The following is a 15,885-nucleotide window of genomic DNA, read 5'->3' on the forward strand; positions in this document are numbered from 1 at the left end:
ATGGAAGCTCTTTGAACAAATCGCTTCCTAATATGAATTTGATTTTTGGACGTGGTGTATAGAGACCCGTTAGATTATAAATTGATGTTTTTGATATTTCTGCACTTCCTTTTCACGAGACATAACCAAAATCAAACTCTTGCAACCTAGGATATCCCTAACTGGAAAAACCCCATCCATTTGATTGGTATGATCCATGTCATCTAAAACTATAATAGCATGAAAAGTGTTTAAACGTGAGATACGCTTTTTAAGCTCATCTCTAACTTGATCAATAGTATTAATTTGCACATCTATTTTAGCTAAATCCTTAATAAGTGTCCTCTGCAAGGAAATTTCAAAGATTTCTTTGACATCAGATAAGAAGTATGATCCACTATAAATTAATCTCTTTCTCTCAAAGAAATCTTAGACTAGCACTGTATTTTCGGCTCCTCCTGGACCCACAATTCCCACAACCATGGCCCTAGAGCTATGCTACTACAATAACATTGTCTTCTAAAATTCTGGTTTGGTGACATATTTCAATGGTAGTTTTTTACCTATTTCCAATATGCGTCCCACGACCTCATCCAATAGCTTCTCATCGTCCCTGATTATTAGAGTGTAAAAGAACTAGTGAAAAAAGCCTAATTAAAGTGCCCTACCCCTATCAATCCAACAAATTTAAACCCATAACAATAATTAGTGAGTGGAGAAGAGTCATCACCCATTAAACGCCTCTAGCTCGAAACCACTTATCCCTACTGCATGAGAAAGAGCGTCTTCCCAATAGGGATTGAACCGTTGCTTCATTTTGTGGTTTCCCAGGGCTTCACTATACGGTCCCTTAGCCGTCTACTGAACCTCAGAAGGCTTGACCCCATAAAAGGCAGGAATAAGAATGGTCTGATCTCATTTGCAAGTCTTCCACATTTTATGAAGTTCATTGAGACACCGAGAATATTTGGCGTACCATGGAGAGAAAATGGCAATATGGATAGAGGCGATCTCAATAGCGTGTTTTATTTGAAAAGTAATGTCGAGTCCAACCCGCATTTCGTCCTTGTCTAGAAAAACTCAGAATCCACAAGGCGCAAGGTGATTATAGAGACGGGTGGCAAAGTTGACCTTGACATCCATACCACGATGATTTATGAACACATCGTAGTTTGGATAAAACATCGACACATAACAAGCCGTTGTTAGACTAGAGAATCATAGCAGAAGATAAAAACATCACAAATAACAAACAATGGAGAAACATAAATCACATTTGTATTACACACAACAAGCCTTGGCCTTTCTTGCCTTCCTTAGGCAGAGAAAATAAAAATTTATAGAGGAACACAGAGGATTTAGAATCTTACATGTGATTCAGATGAATATCTAGAAATCAATGGGCAGTGTGGTAGGTTCGGCATGGGTGTTGCGATGACGGTTGAAGATGGTGGAGTGTCGGGTAGTCGACGTTGACATTAGAGAAATATGCATCGACTTCAAATTTGTCTTTACGTTTAACATTCTCCCACTTGAAGCCAAATGAAGAATCATGAATCAAGTCACACCAAGTCCTACCAAACCTCTACATAGCTCATGGTTATTTCTTGGTAGAATCTTAGTGAGCATATCAGCAGGGTTCTTATCTGTATGGATCTTTTCCAAGGATAACTGTCATTCCTCCAACACATGCCGAATCCAATGGTACCTTAAGTCTATGTGCTTGGTTTTTGAGTGAAATGCTGAGTTTTTAGCCAAGTGAATGGCACTCTGACTATCACAATAGAGAACACACTTGTCCTACTTTATTCCTATCTCTCCTAGGAATAATTGCATCCACAACATCTCTTTACAAGCTTCTGTTGCAGTTATGTATTCAACCTCTGTTGTAGAGAGAGCTACTATTATTTGTAGCCTTGATACCCAAGATACAACTGCACCTGCAAATGTGTACAAATAACCTATAGTGGACTTTCTGGTGTCCATATCTCCAGCCATATCTGCATATATAAATCCTTTAAGCATAGTCTCATTATGACCAAAACATAAACAATAGTGACTAGTACCCTTAAGATACCTCAAAATCCATTTCATTGCTTGCCAATGTTGTTTTCCTGGATTGGCAAGAAACCTGCTCACTACTCCCACTGAATATGAAATGTCTGTTCATGTACATACCATGGCATACATCAAGCTGCCAACTGTTGAAGCATAAGGGATCCTACTCATCTCTTCCTTCTCTTTGTCATCACTTGGACATAACTCAGTACTAAGCTTGAAGTGAGTTGCAAAGGGGTGTATCAACTGGCCATGCATCCTTTATATTAAACATGTCAAGCACCTTATTGATATATTTTTTCTTGTGACAACCATAACCTTTTTATTTTCCTGTCACACATGATCTGCATGCCCAATATTTGTTGTGCTGGACCCAAATCCTTCGTTGCAAATTTGTTGCCCAAATCCTTCTTCAACCTATTGATCATATTCTTATCATGCCCAACAATCAACATGTCATCCACATATCACAATAATATTATATACTTTCCTTGATCATACCTCTTTATATAAACACAATGGTCATCTTCCAACCTATGAAAACCATGTTTCAAAATGAATGAATCAAATTTCTTGTACCATTGTCGAGGTGTCTGTTTTAACCAATAAAGGCTCTTCTTCAACCTGCAAACAAGGTCTTCTTTACCTTTTTCTATGAAGCCTTTTGGATGCTCCATATAAATTTCTTGCTCCAATTCACCATGAAGTAAAGAAATTTTTACATCTAACTATTCGCATTCTAAGTCTAAAGCAACGACAAGACTAAGAATGGATCTAATGGATGAGATTTTGACAACATGTGAGAAAATTTCAGTGAGGTCAATATCTGGAAAATCATTTCACCACCAGCCTTGCTTTATACCTCTTCTTCTTTTCAGAACCACCATCCAAGGACATGAGTATCTCCTCCTACAGCTTCTGTCACTCCGTGTCCAAATCCTAAGTGTTCTGAAATACCTTTCCCTCATGATATTGATCATGTATTAATGATTCATGAGCTTCCATATTTGGAAAATGAAGATCCCCGCCTCAAACTCATGTTTAACAAAATGCGTCCTACTAGTATGCCTCGCCATGGTCTAGGATATCTGGAACAACTTGATGAAATAATCCCTCAATCCAGATTTGACAACTTTGTGCCTTCTGATTGTATGAAGTCGTTAAAACCAGATGCACAAGTTCTTTTCGGTTATGGAAGGATGTAGGAAGCACACAATTGATCATCAATGGATGAAAAATATGCTTAATTGGGATTTATACACTCATTCTAAGGCTGAAAGTTTTGATCTTACCACTCCATACCCAGAAAAAATCAAATTATCCCATGAATGCAAAACATACATGCAAAAGAATAATGTCTGGTTTTCTTTTTATGAATGGAAGAGGAAGCAAGAAAATATAGTTGTACACATGACAGATGTTGAATCATCCTCAGCATAACATTCTTGGACTACCATAGATGGCAGTAAAATTGAAACTCCTACCACCTTCGCTGCTTTCAAAGGCATTGTATTAGGAGAAGCACATAATAATGCTAAAGCCATTCCGCTGGTCATAAAAGATGACATTTCCCTTGGCATTGATGGTAGGATACAGAAAGCCGGTGAACAGATAAATTGGACAAATACAACAGTTAAAGGGCTAGAAATGAATTGTGCAAAGTCTATTGAAGTTAAAAATTATTTTGATAGTATACAAGTCTGTGTAAATAGTATTAACAGAACTCTGAATGATGTGAACTATTCCACTATTGTATTGAAAGGTTTTGTTAAAGAATCCTTAACAAGGATAGAAGATGTTGAAAGGAAAGTAGATATGGGAAAACAATCTACTCAAGAATCTATTGAAGAACAATCTGGAAAATTTGATAAAAATCATATAGCCCCCAAAGACAAACCGATTCCTATTTTCTCTCTATTCAAGAGATCTGTAAATATTCAGCATCATGTTAAGCCTGTTGATAGATTTCCTTCTCTCTTCCCTAAAGAAATGGCCGAAGAAAAATCTAAGCCATTGACTATCTCCTCACTGTTTAAAGAAGTAGAGCAACCTGAAAGCTCAGAACCACATCTGTTCCCTATCTATGAGGCTCTCCAAATCAATATACCAAGTATCTAGCACCTGATCTCAGTGGAAAATGGAAACTTCCAAAAACACATATCTTCCATCCTAAATCACATAAAGTATGGAATATTGACAATCTGAGTGTTGCTCAGATTCGACAAATGATAGATCTTATGTTTACAGAATACAAGCTCATGTGCCTAAGGGGAAAAAATGAAATAGAAGCTTGTAAATCTATTGTTCAGTGCTTTACTGGAACTTTGTTGAGATGGTGGGAAACATAGTGATCACCAACAATAATGGAAAAATTGGAAAATGAAATCTTGAAAGATGAAGCGGGAGATATCATTCATAATGTTGATGGAGATCCACAAAGCAATATGATTGAGGCACTAACTTCATTCATTTTAGAACATTGGTGTGGAGGAGAACTTGAACTTGCCAATAAGCATGAGATAATTCTCATGAATATTAAATGTAATAAAATGTCTCATTATGAAGATTTTCATAGAGACTGGATTCAGAGAATATATGAGGTTAAAGATAGCAAAAATCTCTTATGGAAACAAAACTACTTAGCATCATTACCTTCAAAATTTGTATATTATCTAAGACAACAAAAGTTCTGGTAAATTTATGCACTAGTATGAAAGTTAATAAATCTATGCAGAAGATGTCAAGATTACCAGACAACAAATCCATCTGTAACTAGTATGGTCTTGCTATATATGACCCCATAGTAAAAAGAAGAAAGGCTAAAAAGAAGGCCAAGAAAGAAAAAAGACAAGAATATAGAAAATATCCATAGAGGAAAAGAAAAGGGACCAAGAAAGGATACTATAGATATGTACCAAAAACACATTACTATGAACCCAAGGATATTCATTTGCAGACACATAAGAAAGATCAGTGGAATAAATTTATTTGTTGGCTCTGTGGCCAATCTAGACATACCTCTAGTCGTTGTCCTCTATCAGAAGAATCTAAGAGAAACAGAGGAAATAAATCCTTTAAAGCTGCAAAAAAGAAAAGGACAGTAAAAACAGAAGGCATGGTGCCAACCCTATGTTATAAATGTGGTTCTAAGAATCGCAAATCTGAAAATTGTCCAAACATCTCATTTAGAGAATAGATACAACAACGACAACTCTGTGCAACATCTGAATCCTCTAAAAGTTCTTCTTCGGAATGCTCTGATGAAGAATTAAACATGCACATGAATGAATGTCACTGCACTGATTCAGACAACTGTCAGTTTGAATCAAGCACTGAATCAGAAATCTCATCTAATGAAGACCATGTTTCTCAGCCAAAGTAGAAGGTTCTCATGGCACAAACCATGGACAATGCAAAAACAAAGCTACTTGCCCTGATCAGAACATTGGGAGAAGGAGAAATGAAGGAAAAGTTACTAGAAACTTTTCTAAGCACAATGCACAAAAATTAGGGGAGCAGTAGCAAGACTACCTCTAAAACTGAACCAAAGGAATTATTCATCGATGCCTCATTTGAAAGAAATACAAGATATTTCCAAAGAAGCCAACAAAACTCTAAGACCAAAGCCCTCACATTAGGAGAAGTCAGCCAAGAGATTCATCTTCTCAAAAAAGACATTGTCTCTCTAAAAGCACAGGTCTATGAGTTAGAAAAAGGGAATAAAACTGAGGATGCATATGATGAATACTACATTAACCCAAATATTGAAATATTTGAAGGAAAAAAGGATGATACTATAGGATTCACTGACATGAGAGTAATGGCTATCCAGTATCAGCAACATCATCTTATTCTAGATATCTGTATAAATGGTGAAATGTTTTCCCTAAGAACACTTATTGACTCTAGGGCAGATGTCAATATTATGAATTCAAAAATAGTACCTGTAAAGTACTAGGTAAAATCCTTTAGACAAGTAATTGGGTTAGGAAACAAATATCTACTATATGAAGTCCCTCAGGCCTATATTTTCTTTAAAGAGCATTGCATAAAATTAAAATTTGTTGTTGTAGACATTCCTGTTGACTGTATTTTGGGGAATGTATTTTTAGCAACTATGGAGCCACATGGATCAGCCATATTGAAATATGGCAAGGATTGTTATTTTATATATGTACCAATCTCAGATGAAAAATTACAAACAATCAAGTTACCCTTTGTCTCTACTCCTAGAGTGTCTACTATGGTACAAGAAATGCAACAAATTGAAAAGGAAAAAAATAAAATTGAAGAGCTCAAGGAGCTAAAGACCACCATAAATATAGGAGACTATCTTCAGACTCCTATAATTAAACAAAGGATCTCAACTCTGAGACCATAGATAGAAAAAGAATGTTTTGCTGAAGAACCAAATGCATTTTGGCATATAAAACAACACTATGTAGAATTTCCCTACAAAGATAAGTATGAAGGGAAACCCTGCAAGAGCAGAGCAATCCCTATGAACAAAGAATATAGAGATCTTTGTCAAAAAGAGATAGAAAGCCTCTTGGAAAGAAGATTGATTAGAGAATCCAACAGTCCTTGGAACTGTTATGGTTTTTATGTTAATAAACATTCAGAACAGTTAAGAGGTATCCCAAGACTAGTCATAAACTATAAACCTCTGAATATTGTCCTCTCAGATGATACTTACCCCATTCCTCACAAAGGAAATCTTTTAGCAAGAATAGCAGGGGCTAAAGTATTTTCTAAATTTGATATGAAATCAGGATTTTGGCAGGTGGAAATTAATGAAGATGATAAGTTTAAGACTGCTTTCAGTGTCCCAACAAGACACTATGAATGGAACGTCATGCCTTTCGGACTAAAGCATGCCCCCTCCAAATTCTAGAAGGTTATGGATAATATTTTCAAGCCATATTTTGATTGGTTACTAGTATACATTGATGATATTTTCTAAAAATGTCCATGATCACTTTAAGCATATCCAGAAATTTGTACAACTTGTCAAAACCAATGCATTGGTTCTTAGCAAGAAAAAGATTGAATTATTTCAGACAATTATCAAGCTTCTTCGCCATACAATTAAAAATGGGTAGATCACTCTGCAAAAACATGCTCTAGAATTTGCTGATAAATTTCCAGATATTATCACTGACAAAACTCAATTACAAAGATTCTTGGGATGTTTAAACTATGTAAGCAGCTTTTACAAAGATTGCACCAAAGATAGATTATTACTCAACAGAAGATTGCAAAAACATCTAGAACCTTGGTCTTAGGGCCACACTGAAGTTGTCAGAAGAATTAAAATGAAGGTAAAAAATATTCCTATTCTTCATATTGCTGATGAAGATTCTTTCAAAATTGTTGAAACGGATGCCAGCAATGAAGGGTGGGGGGGAATTTTGAAGCAAAAGAAAGAAGGAAAATAACAAATAGTTCAGTTTGTCTCCGGGACTTGGAGCCCACCTGAGAAAAGCTATTCTACTATAGAAAAAAAGGTCAAAGCAACATGGAACTGCATTGATAAATTTGATATCCACTCAATACAAAAAAAGTTTCTCTTAAGAACAGATGCCTTTGCACTAAATAAAGTCCTTAGTAAAGCTATAAAGAAAGCAGGAGAAGCTAAGTTCACAAGGTGGCAGGATCTATTTGCAAATTTCGACTTTGAAGTCGAACACATCAAAGGCTAAAAGAATTGGTTGCTTGACTTCCTAAGCAAAGAATATTTAAATTAAAAAGGCACTGCCATGGTGATAGTAACAGAATGGGACCCTTCCCAACATACAGAGACTCTGAGAAGTATTTCTGAAACACAGAACTAGGAAGAATATTATTCCAAATGGAAACCAACATGGCAGCTAAGGAACACAAAAGTGCTCGATGCAAATTTTCAACCTCATTCAGATATGCAACACTTAGTACCTGAAAGGAAATTCTACCCCAAAGGTAGCAAATGGATACACGACATGGTGTATCAGAGGAGTATGATGGATGCACATTTAGCTGAAGAATCCCTAAGCCAACATTTTAGAGATATTACTGTGATCTGGATAGAAGGAAGAAACCAGATGAGAATCTTCCACAAATATCTTGCCATAAATTGGACCAGATGTCCAGGATGGTACGACATGCCAGAAATGTGGCCACATGGTAATCCAAGAATTATCTTGCCGGATACCATTTACAACTTTTCAGACCACAAAAAGTTGTGGTGGGACATCATGAATGTAGATGGAAAAAACGAAACTCACTACACAAAAGTAAAATTTGGGGCCACAGGGACCACACAAAGACAACAACAAGGTGAATGGCTTCAACAATGGTGGAACGATTTCGGCCTCAACAAGACTGCTATGGATCCTCTTTTCTTCCAGCGTGACTTTCGATATGAATGTGACACTTGTGGATTTTTAACTGAATGTTGGCATTCTCGATGTAAAACTGTTGGAGATGTCAATAATTATCAAGACAGTGAAATTCTTGGTTATTTTATGAAAAGACACCACGAATGGTTAGTCATGACTAAGATTAAACACCAATCGTCTTAAGAAAGCCTATGATTGTACGAAGAATTTATATAAAGGCTTGGGATTCTTGTAGATATTCTCAGATAAGATTTCCAGGGGCCACACCCTTGGGGGACTAATGGTTCTCATGGGCTTATCCTTAAAGCTTCCACAATGTAATAATAATGTCTAGTCACAATACTAAATGCGACCAGTTTTCTCGTGGGCTTTTCTATTTAAAAGTATCCACTATGTAAAAGTTATTTACAGTACAATGTTTTCTGTTGGATTTGTTCAAATCTTCCACAATGTAACTTAGTACGAAGATTCTTCAGTCACGAGACTCAGAGCACTTCTCCGACTTTTGGTGAGCTTTGAGCCACATCTCTTTGACTGATGAAAGATAGTACTAAATCTGCCTGCCTGACTGTCAGATCTTTTTCCCCTCATTTTCCTATATAAGGAAGGAGTAAGGCTCATTCTGCGCATTCGGAGTGTGAGTGTGATTTTGGTTATGTTTTTGAGCTTTTGAGTCCAAGGAGGACGTTCTTGCTTCCATCTCTTTAGAGTCGTATTTGAGAAGCCTGTGAATCAGAGTGAGAGCTTCGGTGAGAACCTAAAGTGGCCAGATTCTTAGGTTTTTGAAGTCTGTATGTTTCTGTAAGAGTTCAAGTTCTAAGAAAGAGTCTGTGAAAGGCCAAGAATCCTTCAGATAGCTTCTTGCTTGACAAGTCGCGACATATAATAAATGCCTAAATAGTCTATCTCTGGAAAGGAGCTTCATAATTTCTCTCTGAATTTGTAAAGAAACTTCTACATAAATATATGAGTATCTATTTTCTGAGCATGATACATTCCGTTTGAGTACATTTTTTTTCATTTGTGCATGTGTTAAAATTGTCTGTTGAGGTAGTATCTGTGAGACAAGAGCTTCCCTTGAGGTTCGCCGGAGGTTCGTCGAGGTCTGAGGAACACCAATCTGTTAAAGGCAAGAGGCCGTGTGAAGGATGCTAGAGCGTGAAGGTGCAAAGGTTCGTGTACGGGTTTGTGTAATGATCACATAGAAGAGACTCAACGAAAGCAAGTTTCGCATCTGAAACCCCTACAACAAGCAATATGGGTTTTCTATTTTAAATTAATATTGAATGGTTTGAATACCAACCATAGATATTGAATAAAATTAAGTGTGTTTTGAATCATATGTAATATGGTATTCTTTACATTTTTCTTCTGCTACATAGATGTATATTTTCTCTTGTAATATATGGCTAGCCTTCCATATGGTTTTCTCTATTTTATTTATATGACTGCTTTATCGTATCATATTCGTAAGCATTTAAAATAATTTAGGTGTTCTTATAACTATGTTAAGTTTTTTTCTAGAAATCAATTCTTAAAAGTCGACGCCTTCGAATTTTCAGTTCTTAAAATTTGAATATCATATATTCCAAGGTTGTATTTTTTTTTGAGGTTATAACGATGATATTACTCTAGGTCACATGTTTTTTTACGAGGAAACAACTATTCTTAATTATTAATTTAATTTAATTGGATACATGTTTATATAATTTTTTATTATTAAAAGTTAAAATTTAATTATATTTAATTGATTGGTAAATTTGATATTGTTAAAATTTTTATAATAAACTGGTTTTGTAATTTCAAATATAAATTTTAGATAGATTATATATGTTTTTAGATAGATTATATATGTATTAGTAATAATAAAAAGTTATAGCTTAGTTAATTTAAAGGCAGAAATTTTTAATTATTAAAAATGATAATATAAAGTTTTAGTGAAAATCATAAAATTAAACAAAGTTATTTATAGTTGAGCTGGTTGATAATGATTCATTGTGGTTGAACATGTTTACATATAGTTGGTATTGGTTTTCCATGATTGAATTAGGAAATTCATGGTTGACTTTGGCTGAACATGACTCACTATGGTTGACTTTGGTTCATTATGTTTGGCCATGTTTAATTATGGTTGACTATCGTTTACTTAAGTTGATTATGATTCACTTTGGTTAACAATGGTTGGACATGGTTAAGCATGATTGAGTATAGTTGGCCAAGTTTATTATGTTTAACCATGGTTTACTATGGTAATATCACATTACAATGTTTACCATGGGTGACTTATGTTGAATTGCTACATTCATCAACGAACATGTCATAAATGTGATGTTCATTAACAATTATGTCACCTTGCAACATTTCTTAAGGGTTGTTCCTTAATGGTCATGATGCATATTTATTTTGGTTGGATTATATAGAACTACTATGTTCCTTAATGGTTATGTTGCATTATGACATTCATTAAGGATTTTTTCATATTTTTAATCTACCTTAATGGTTATGTCTCATTGCAAGGTTCATATTAGTAGACTTATGTTGATTCGTAATATTTTTAAAGGGTTATGTTGCATTTCAACATTTAAAGGATATGATGGATTGTAATGTTCCTAAATGATTAGGTAGTTGTGTGACATTCATCTTGATTGACTTATGTTGAATTTTTATGTTCGAGAATGGTATATATCATAATGTCATGTTTCCCCAAGATTAGGTTAGATTGTGGCATTCCTCAATGGTTATTTCATATTGCAACATTTATAATGTTTGACTTATGTCAATTACAATTATCTTTAACTAGCCAAGGTTCACTACGAATGAATTTAGTTGACTATGGTTAACCATGGTTAGCCATGGTTGCAACTACAACACATTGTAATTTTCATCAAAGGGTGCGTCACCTTACAACATTCCTTAAGGTTTCTGGTTAAGTACACAATGTTCCTTAATGATCATGATGCATTGTGATATTCATCATATTCAAATTATATGGAATTGTTATGTTCTTTGATGGTTATGTCACATTATGACATTCAATATGGCTTATGTCACTTTTGTGACCTTGCTTAAAGGTTTTGTCACATTGGGACCCTCAACTTGGTAGACTTATGTAAGTTCCAATATTTTTGAAGGGTGTAATCACATTTTGACATTCATAAAAGGATATATCGGATTGTGATGTTCCTCAAATATTATGTAGCATTGCAACATTCTCCTTGGTGAGTTTAACTCTGAAGAATTTAATGAATTTTGTTAAGCTTGCTCATATATCATATATTCTAAGGTTCTAGTTTTTGAGGTTATAAGGTTATAATGATGGTATTACTCCAGTTAACATAATAAAAGAAAGACAAAAGTCCCAATTATAAAAGGTTACCTAACAAAAATAACATTAAAATTTCTCTTTCACTCAAAGTGGGCTACATTTAGATCACGTAATAGATCATATTTGTCTTCATCTATGCTCTTCTTCCATATTCTACCTACTAACAATGTTTCCTTTGCAACATCTCATGCAATGGCTAATATAATATATTTTAATATTTATTTATTAGAAAATAATATATTATCTCAAAATATATTAATAGTTATATTTAGTTTTTAAATTAAAATGTGATGATTTAACCTTTCATAAAATTGTTATTTTGATTTAAATCATAAGTTTAAATACATAAATAGATTTAATATCATAAAAATATGTATTAGATAAAATTAATTAAAAAATATTTTTTAAAGACTGAAATTTCAAGATTAAAAAAAAACCATTTACTCCTACCAAGGGTTGATAAAAATTAATTTCATATATTTTATAAATATTTTATATAAAATAAAATTTACATTAAGTTATATAGTCAAAGCTTAGAAAAGAAAAAAACAACAAAATTTGACAACAATTGTTTGAATTGAAATCCATTACAATATGTACTACAACTTGAGGAATGAATATGAACTTTCCAGGGTGTTATCTTAATACTTGCAAAATTTTACACTTACTTCCACACATAAATAAGCAAATCCCCTAATCTAATGATCACCCATGACCCTCATGAGGCCGACCTTCAGACGTTAGCGTAATTGTTGGAGCACTCCATCATCCCATTGGAGTTGAAGACAATCACGAGCATCCACACCTCACAGCTCTTGTAGCTCATGGCATTTGTGAACATATAGTCTTCGAAGATTTGTACTGTCTAACCCTTGTATGCTCTTTAGGTTGTAACATCTACATGCCTTCAAGTTCGTCAAATATTTCAACAGTTCAAGACTTGGTAGCTCCTCTATTTCTTCACACCCACTGATGTCTAGTTGTTCTAGTGTTTCCAGATAGCAAAGCCCTTCTATTCCTCTCAATTTCTTGCAATAGTTCAAGTCCATTGTTACAAGTGTTTCTGGCAATGATCCAACCTTCACAAGATCTGTACAATAGTCGATCCAGAGATGTTTAAGCTTGGGACGAATCACTTGAGCACAGGTGCCTTGAGGAGAGAGTTTATTAGGTCTGTCTAGCATTCTCCCATCTCGTAAAAAGAATACTTACTTCCATCCTTTCTGAATGACAACTCGTCCAATGTTGAACATATGTAAACTCTGAAAACTTCGAGATGGTTCATCTTCAAGAGATCTTCCAACAAGGAAACTATCTCGCAGTCCGCTATGTTCAACTCTCAGTATGAGTATTTTTTTATAGTCTTATTCTAATGTTCTGATGACATATCAGTGGTCTATTTTTTGGTTATATTTCTAGAGTTTACAATTTAACTTCGGTAAGGCCTCAATAGACGTATGTTGATGTAAAACAATATTCACTTCTAATAAATATATGTTTCTGTTTTTCTTCTGAAAAAGTTGTTCAACTCTGTCAACCAGTTCAATAAGCTATAGAAACTGTATAAACAGTTCAAATTCGGGGAATCATGGACCCACAATTTCATCAAGCTACTAAGTTGATTGAGGGAAGATGGAAGCTCTTTGAACAGATCGCTTCCTAATATGAATTTGATTTTTCGACGTGGTGTATAGAGACCCGTTAGATTATAAATTGATGTTTTTGATATTTCTGCACTTTCTTTTCACGAGACGTAACCAAAATCAAACTCTTGCAACCTAGGACATCCTTAATTGGAAAAACCCCATCCATTTGATTGGTATGATCCACATCATCTAAAACTATAATAGCATGAAAAGTGTTTAAACGTGAGATATGCTTTTTAAGCTCATCTCTACCTTGATCAATAGTATTAATTTGCACATCTATTTTAGCCAAATCCTTAATAAGTGTCCTCTGCAAGGAAATTCCAGAGATTTCTTTAACATCAGATAAGAAGCATGATCCACTATAAATTAATCTCTTTCTCTCGAAGAAATCTTGGACCAGCACTGTCTTTCCAACTCCTCCTGGACCCACAATTCCCACAACCATGGCCCTAGAGCTACGCTGCTGCAATAGCACTGTCTTCTGAAATTCTGGTTTGGTGACATATTTCAATGGTGTTTTTTTACCTATTTCCAATACGCGTCCCACGACCTCATCCAATAGCTTCTCATCGTCCCTGATTATTAGAGTGTAAAAGAACCAGTGAAAAAAGCCTACTTAAAGTGCCCTACCCCTATCAATCCAACAAATTTAAACCCATAACAATAATTAGTTAGTGGAGAAGAGTCATCACCCATTAAACGCCTCTAGCTCGAAACCACTTATCCCTACTGCATGAGAAAGAGCATCTTCCCAATAGGGATTGAATCGTTGCTTCATTTTGTGGTTTCCCAAGGCTTCACTATATGGTCCCTTAGCCGTCTATCGAACCTCGGAAGGCTTGACCCCGTAAAAGGCGGGAATAAGAATGGTCTGATCTGATTCGCAGGCCTTCCACATTTTATGAAGTTCATCGAGACACCGAGAAGATTTGGCGTACCATGGAGATAAAATGACAATATGGATAGAGGAGATCTCAATAGCGTGTTTTATTTGAAAAGCAATGTAGAGTCCAACCCACATTTCGTCCTTGTTTAGAAAAACTCAGAATCCACAAGGTGCAAGGTGATTATAGATACAGGTGGCAAAGCTAACCTTGACATCCATACCACGATTATTTATGAACACATTGTAGTTTGGATAAAACATCGACACATAGCAAGCCATTTTTAGACTAGAGAATCATAGCATAAGATAAAAACATCACAAATAACAAACAATGGAGAAACATAAATCACATTTTTATTACACACAACAGGCCTTGGCCTTGCTTGCCTTCCTTATGCAGAGAAAATAAAAATTTATAGATGAACACGGAGGATTTAGAATCTTACATTTGATTCAGATGAACATCTAGAAATCAATGGGCGGTGTGGTAGGTTCGACATGGGTGTGGCGGTGACGGTTGAATACGGTGGAGTGTCGGGTAGTCGGCGTTGACATTAGAGCAGTATGCATCAACTTCAAATTTGTCTTTATGTTTAACATTCTCCCACTTGAAGCCAAATGAAGAATCATGAATCAAGTCACACCGAGTCCTACCAAACCTCTACATAGCTCATGGTTATTTCTTGGTAGAATATTAGTGAGCATATTAGTAGGGTTCTTATCTGTATGGATATTTTCCAAGAATAAATGTGATTCCTCCAACACATGCCGAATCCAATGGTACCTTAAGTCAATGTGCTTGGTTTTTGAGTGAAATGCTGAGTTTTTAGCCAAGTGAATGGCACTCTGACTATCACAATAGAGAACACACTTGTCCTACTTTATTCCTATCTCTCCTAGGAATAATTGCATCCACAACATCTCTTTACAAGATTTTGTTGCGGCTATGTATTCCACCTCTGTTGTAGAGATACCTACTATTATTTGTAGCCTTGATACTCAAGAACAATTGCACCTGCAAGTGTGTACAAATAACCTATAGTGGACTTTCTAGTGTCCATATCTCCAGCCATATATGCATATATAAATCCTTTAAGCGTAGTCTCATTATGACCAAAACATAAACAATAGTGACTAGTACCCTTAAGATACCTCAAAATCCATTTCACTGCTTGCCAATGTTGTTTTCCTGGATTGGAAAGAAACCTGCTCACTACTCCCACTGAATATGCAATGTCTGGTCATGTACATACCATGGCATACATCAAGCTGCCAACTGTTGAAGCATAAGGGATCCTGCTCATCTCTTCCTTCTCTTTGTCATCACTTGGACACAACTCAATACTAAGCTTGAAGTGATTTGCAAGGAGTGTATCAACTGGCCATGCATCCTTCATATTAAACATGTCAAGCACCTTCTTGATATATTTTTCTTGTGACAAACATAACCTTTTGATTTTCCTGTCACGCATGATCCTCATGCCCAATATTTGTTGTGCTGGACCCAAATCCTTTGTTGCAAATTTGTTGCCCAAATCCTTCTTCAACCTATTGATCATATTCATATCATGCCCAACAATCAACATGTCATCCACATATAACAATAATATT

Source organism: Pinus tabuliformis, chromosome 1_1 (assembly GCF_031772625.1).
Source record: "Pinus tabuliformis cultivar Carrire ecotype Pingquan chromosome 1_1, CPIR1, whole genome shotgun sequence".
NCBI lineage: Eukaryota > Viridiplantae > Streptophyta > Pinopsida > Pinales > Pinaceae > Pinus > Pinus tabuliformis.